This window comes from Malurus melanocephalus, unplaced genomic scaffold, assembly GCF_030028575.1.
Source record: "Malurus melanocephalus ecotype Western Australia unplaced genomic scaffold, MMel_1.1 scaffold_426, whole genome shotgun sequence".
NCBI classification, from domain to species: Eukaryota; Metazoa; Chordata; class Aves; order Passeriformes; family Maluridae; genus Malurus; species Malurus melanocephalus.
In genome coordinates, this window is record NW_026623658.1 from 628,781 (window position 1) to 635,893 (window position 7,113).

Below are 7,113 nucleotides of genomic sequence, written 5' to 3' on the forward strand. Positions count from 1 at the left end.
ATTACCTATTTTATGAGAGTCTAAGAAGCCAAGACTCAAACTCTCTGATGGGGCTGGCATGACATCATTAATTCTGAAACAGCATTATGGATGCCTTTTATCTTGAAGCTTCTAAAAGAACTTTCTGATACATTAAACGAGGTAGTTCATCAGCAGGGCTTCCTGGAAAGAGGCTTCCTCTCCCTTCTCTTGCTCTCCCCTCACACTCTGATGAAAGAAAGGTCTGAGATGAGGTTCTGCTTCTGAACACTCAGTTCTTACAAGGGTGAATCCTCTTAAACAGCTCCAGTAATCYCCCATTAATCTCTCACCAGAGTTAACACTCTGGAGCAAAAATATAATCACCATTAATCCTCTTGGGCTGGGGGAGGTTCCAGAATAAAACCCTGAACCAAAAGCATTTAGTGCCCGAGCTGAAGTTTTCAGTAGAACATCCCAGGATGGAAAAGGCCCCCTCCAAGTCTCCAGCATATCCTGATCTCATACCTCCATAAATACCAACAGCATCCCAGGATGGAAAAATACCACTTCAGCACTGACTCGAGTGAGAACCACMCTGCACCCAGCCACAGAGAGCTCACTTCTTACAAGCTTGGTCACATCATCCATAAGGCCCATGTTGGGTCTAAAGCATACCATAGTTCATATTTTATATGTTTTTTTTTATCTGTAAAATACATAAACCACATAAGCAAAGAGCTAATGAAAAGCAGAGTGCAGGAAATTTTACAGGGCGAGCAGAGGTCATCTGTTTCAAAGAGGTTATGTTGTCATTTGTGTTTCTGCTGCCAAATGTCTTCTCCAYGAATAAAAGAGCATTTGTTGCATCAGGTTTCATTCCCCATTTCCCTTTCTGTATTTTATAATGGAAGGAAATGCACTTTAGATAAATCAGCATTTCTCTTTTCCTCACCAAGCACTGAGGAGGAAAATCATGGGGGTGGTTGGTTTTTTAAATTTGTTTGTTTGTTCATTTGTTTTTATCCCCACCTGCCCGAAAACTGAGGTGTGGATTTCCAGCTACCATGAAAAGCTGTGAAGGAGCACGTGGGCCCACTACACAGACATTGTGTATTTGTCAAAATTTGCTTCAGATTTAGGCTGCACTAAAGACATCACCACCATCACGACTCTCGCTCCAAACATGGTTAAAGAKCTGAGGTTTAGCCTTTAGAATTATTTCCATCTCTGCATTTCTAAGGTAGGAAGGAAAAGGTCTCTCTGAGTCCCTCCTCATGAAACAGACTGAAAAAACAAACTGACAATTCCTCTTTTCTTCTGGGATACAATGAATAGACCCAAACCAGTCTTTGGGGGAACACTGATTTATGGATTGAACGCCTCRGCCCTTCCTCCTTTTAGAGCACTCTGAAGTTCCCAACAACACCTGGTGCAAAGGAAAGATCCCTATCMCAGCCTTTGTTTTCCAGCAGGAGCAACAGAGGCAAAGCCATCAAAGCTCTCAGGAASCCCAGTGCCCTGGAAATCGGGGAAAACGGTGGGAGAACAGGAGTTATCAGTAATTCTCTTCCTGTTTGCACATCTTTGGTGACCATAGGGTACCTGGTGCYGTGTCCAGGTGAAATCCATCTCCCCCGAGCAGATTTACTCAACATCCTCCATGGCAGCCTAAAAGCTCAAGCYATTTCCATATGGACATGGTTTATCCAGTGGCTTCAGCTGGGAGGTACACCAAAAAAATAAATCATTTCAATGTTAGAGCCTACTTCAGCACTGTTTTGGTTACCCTCTGATTTGTTTTCTTGATGTGCCCTTTCTTCTGAAGGATTGTGCCAACAAGACCTGCACTTGCACAAAAAAAAAAAAAAAGAATGGAAGAGTCCAGAAGGAATGGGCACATTTGTTCTGCCACCCTCCTGTTTTCTCCCTCGATTAAACAAGCATCCCTGTTTTTCTTCACTGCTTCTGTGCACCGGGCTAGCGGCTTCCAAGGTTTTTCCACAACAAAATCCAGAGGCCCCGTTCCAGCACAGCRTTCTGGATGGCTTTTCCAGCACACACACACATAATTCCCTCAGCTGACTTCCTTCATTTCCAAGTTATTGTACCATTAGAAGGACAAGATGAGATTTATGGCATCGCAKACGTATCTTAAATAACCCAGAGAGGCGCTGACATTCCCAGCTCTGGATGGGGCTGGTGCAAACCCCTCTCTCCTGCTGGAAGGACAAGCTGGGATCAGATTGATGTGGGGCTTTTCAGCAGGGAATGATTAAAAATAAAAAACTGGGGGAGGGGAGGCATTTTGAAGAAAAACTTCTCTATTCTCAGAAGAGGAGAAAAACTATTTTGAGGCAGCATTAAAAACCCCTAAAGCCTGYGCTGAAACAGAGGCTGGAGTGGGAAAAGCCTTGGGAGGCTGAAAAGGCAGCAGTAGGTTTAATCCACAGCTCCAGGGACCCAGCAGCAGAAATATTGAATTTACTCTCCAGACTGCCACTAAATCATGTGAGTGAGGCATTTCCCTCGGTTCTCTCATCTGCTCAATCCTGCTTCCCACAGCCCATGATGCCTCAGAAGTTCCTGGAAAACTCTGAGACGTTTGGGAGGAAGTGGCAGAGCAAGACAAAAGCTCTCAGTCCACACAGGGGAAGGCTCTAAACCCAGCAYTAAATTCCTGATCCACTGAGACCAAAGGCTGAGCATCAGCCTGCTGCTTTATGTAAAATATAATGCTGGGCATCAGCCTCGGAGCAAGGCAGCTTCAGAATTCTGGTTTTCCTCCAAAGAACTCTTGGGGGAAAGAAAAAAAAAACAACCCAACGAAGAACAAGACAACTCTCAGCAAATACAGCCATGACAAAGTCAGCAGCTGCTTCAGGACAAGTATTAACCTGAAAAACAAGCACTTTCTTGTCTATGGCAAGGCAGGTGTTGCTGCAATTACAGATTCCTGGTGTTTCCAATTAAAACCTTAATTCTCAACCAGCACAGGGATGAGCCCAGAAGTTCTGTCCAGATCCAGCACAGGGGSTGCTCGTCGCCTCTGTGTTTGTGGCAATGTCTGTGTCCTGATAAAAAAATCCTTTTTTTTTCACATTTCCAAACCAAATTATTCAGCAAAGGAGCTGTTTTATGACAAACTGTGAGATAAGGCTAAACCTATCTGTGCTCTCCCCAGCCTTGAAAAGCCTGAAGGGAGATGAAAGGCAAGCCAGGGCGCGCCAGTGGGAGCAGGCAAATGGCTTCGAGATCACCAGCCACACACACAGAAAATTCCATTTATTGGCACCGTCTGGCCATGGAAGGGAAAAAAAATCAATTAAAAAAAGAATTTTAAAAGAAAATCAATCAGTTGCGGTGAGACTAAAAGACACCCAACTCCACCAACCATCTTCACTGTGAGCTTCACACAAAGCTTCACTTTGTTTGAAACTTGGAGCCTCGGAGCGAGGGATGAGCACGAGGTTTGCTCTGTCACAAGGTAGAGCACAGAAGGGTGTTGTTTTCCTGGGATTATACCCCCCAGTGAGGACATTTTACTCCATGCCTCCTTTTCCACGCCTGGGGACRGAGGAATAACACAGGAGTTTTTATTCAGTGCTCACCATTTCAATCCTTGATGTGCAGGGCTCATCTCAGCAGCACAGCTTCTCTCTGAGCAAAGGATTTTTTTGTTTCACTGCTGCCAAATGCCAGGTGAGCCAGGGAGAGAGGGAAAGGAGGGAGCAAGAAAGAGTGGGAGAGTGTCCTGCTGGTTCCTGCGGGTGCTAGGACAGCAGAGAGACCAGTCTGCCATAATTCTGCAATGAGTAATGAACCCACAAAGCTTCCAGCTGGAGCATGTGATCCCTGTAACTTCCCAGGAGGAAAAAGCCTTTCTTTCCCTATCAGCAGCTATTCCCACGTGCTCCAGCATCACCCTCTTGCACATCCCGGCTGAAATGGYGCTGACCACCCTCAACTTTCACTCGTGACTGCAGCTATCATCTTGGAAAGAAAGTTATTCCTTCCCTTGCAGTTTTCCACACATTCTCTGCCTGGTTCTCCCAGCTCCTGGGACCCAGCGGCAGAAATATTGAATTTATTCCATTTATTTATTGAATAAATTCAGAGCAACTCCAGCTCCCTCTGACATGAGTGACATCGCCCCTGCGAGGATCTGCTGCTCCATCCCGGGGGGCTGAACTGCCAACAAGTTTGTGACAGGGAGAGCCAAAAAAAAAAAAGGCTTATTTCATCATATGAAAAACTGATTTTTACTTTAATTCCAAACCAATCCTTTCCAAAAATAAAAGGCAAGTAAATGGTCAGTTCAGCTCCTTCCTCTGCTGCCTCTCCCAAGGTCACGACCAAGGGCTGGCAGCCTCACAGCCAGGCTGTGAAAARGATGAAATTCCCCTTTCTGACCTCTTAAAAAGTGTAACATCTTGGCTCACCCTTGTGCCTCTTTAATCTCTTTGCTGTATTCATACATTCCCCTCACCAACTAGAATGCAATTCCTGCTCCACAGTCTATTTTTTTTTTAAATAAACATCCCCTGTTCATTTTATTATTTAACATCATCTGATCCTGCACTCTGGAAGCAGAGGGATTTTGGAATGCTCGCAAATCACATCACRAACTAGGCTGAAAGAACTTTTTTATTATTATTACTCATTTGTTTTACAGCCTACTATTGCAAGCAGCTTATCCTGCCACGTATGAAGTCTGGCTAAATTAACAAACAAACAAAAAAAACCCAAAACCAAGAAGAAAACAACAGAAGACCCAGGTACCTGCAGCTCATGCTGCTGGAAGCAAGGGCTGAGGAAGTTGCAAGAAGGCAGCTCTTTCTCTCATTTCTACACTTTCACCTTCACTTTCACCTTTTCTGCTTTGTGCTGGCCAAAGAAATCCAAATCACCTTCTCACACAAAGTGGGCAGATCTGCATGGTTCAGAGCCACTAAGGCAGAAATCAGCAGTGAAATTTTTTTTGGTGATCCCTCTACACCTTCTGAAAAGTGATCTGTAAGGAGACAGCGTTTGTTTTGCAATTTAAGGCAACAAAAAACCTACCTGGGAGGATCTGTAGCACCAAATTAAAGGGCTAAAATAAGGTATTATGGGTAGTAAAGAATTAGGGGAAAAAACCCTCCTAACCAAAAAAGCCCTTGGTATCCTTGGCTCATTGATCACCWACTGAAGCCTCATGGTAAGGAGAGGAAAAGGCTCATTCACGCTCAATTYTTTCCCAGTTTTTGTTGTTTACCGGTGACATTTTTCTGCTTCTATGCACTTGTGCTCAGGGGCAAAGCCTTGCAAACAATCCATGGGTTTAAATGACCAYGCAGGGTTTCGCTGGGAACAATAAACCATAAAATTCCAATGGGACACCAYGCTGGACCAGCAGAATGTCTGGATGTGGAGCCCTCCCAGGTGGGCACTGGAATGGGGCAGACTGCAGCAGAGTCCATGCCATATTTACAGCAGGATAACTGCTCCCTATGGACACAGTAGGATAACATATTTACAGCAGGATAACTGCTCCCTATGGACACAGTCCTGCTGCTCACAGGGGTTTGGGGTGGTTTTTGGACATCTGACACAGCTGCAAAGCAGCAATGAGCCATGGAAGCTCCTGTCCCCGTGGACAAGGAACACTGTCCGTACCCACAGCACCTCCAGCAAGAGCATCCAGCCCAAAACCAYCCCCAGGGCCACGGCCCCTTTGAAATCTGCCCTAATGAGTCCCAGGTGGCTGCCTGAAGATAAGGAACAGGATTTTATCCCAACAGGGATATGCACAAGGCTCAAACCCCAAGATAAGAGACCGTGGCAGGCATGCTTCGTGTTTAACTCCTGTGAGAAACCACTCAGGAATGGCTGGGGATRAAACTTGRAGATGAGAGGAGCAGGGGCTGTGCRAATGAGCAGCCAGGCTTGGGTCACTGCTGTCACAGCAGCAGCAGCCTGGTGGCTTTTGAAGCCAGCACACACAGCTTGTGCASAGAAGGCTGCAGGAARGTACAGAACCTGCAGGAGGCTCGGATTAATAACTAGATTTGGGTTAGATTTGAGGAAGAGGGCGAGCAGCACAGGGATAGAGAGTAATTGGATCCTGGCTTGGGAAGGAAAGATGAGGCTGTGCCCTGAGTGTAAACACACATGGAAGAAAAGAGAAAGGAAAGCCAAGAAAGCCTTGTCAGAGCTGACCACRCTTGCTTTCCACAGCTGAGGCTTCCAGCCACTCTTTTTTTTACTATAAAAGCAACAAAATAAATACAGCAGAGCAGAGGATTTCTGTGAACACTGTGGGTGTGGGAGCAGGACATTGTGCCATAAGGTGGTGGCACAGCAGGGCTGTGAATCACTTGGGGATCAAAGGACAACTTCCTGCCCAAACAATGTTTTGGGCTGCAGGCTGTGCAGGCAGCAGTCCTAAGAGAGCTGGAAAATGCCCCAAAAGACACCAAACAGCTAAAAAGGGAGAGATGCTGGCTCTAGGAATGGTCACACTTTATCTGTCTCCCAGGACAGAAGCACCGSCAATCTACAGAGAAAATGTTGCCGCCTTCTTCACCCCACCATCCGTCTGTCAAAAATTTGCCTCAACACTTGTAATAATGAATTAAATAAGAAAGACTTCGAGACCTTCTCAGCTGCTTTTGAACACCACCAAACTGTTATTTGCTACATTAATACTGCTCAATGAGAATGACCCATTTTCCAGCTATTTTTCACTAAGATAAAAAAGGCAGCAAGAACTCTGAGCCAAGCAGAAGGTGCTGAACTGAGCTGGAATCTGTCTCTGAGCAGGATCTGGACAACCGGTAGTCAGGAGAAAGACAAAAGTCTGAATGTAACCTAAAAATAATCCCACAATTCACAGAGCAGGAAAGTAGTAACACAACAAAACGCAAAGAATACGCAAGCTTACCCAGCAAATGCCAGAGCAGGAKACCAAAATAAATCCCAGCTGAAGCAAATCTAGCAAAAACCACAAGCGTAATAAAAACCAGACAGCAAAAGCCAATGCGGATGGATCGCCAGCTCCGAGTTTTCTCTGGTGATGTTTCCAGTAAGGTCCAGAAAATAAATCTGGTGGTGGAAACTGTAAGAACTTCTGAGTTACAGAGCCCTTATTAGTTACAGAGCCTTTCTGAGGTA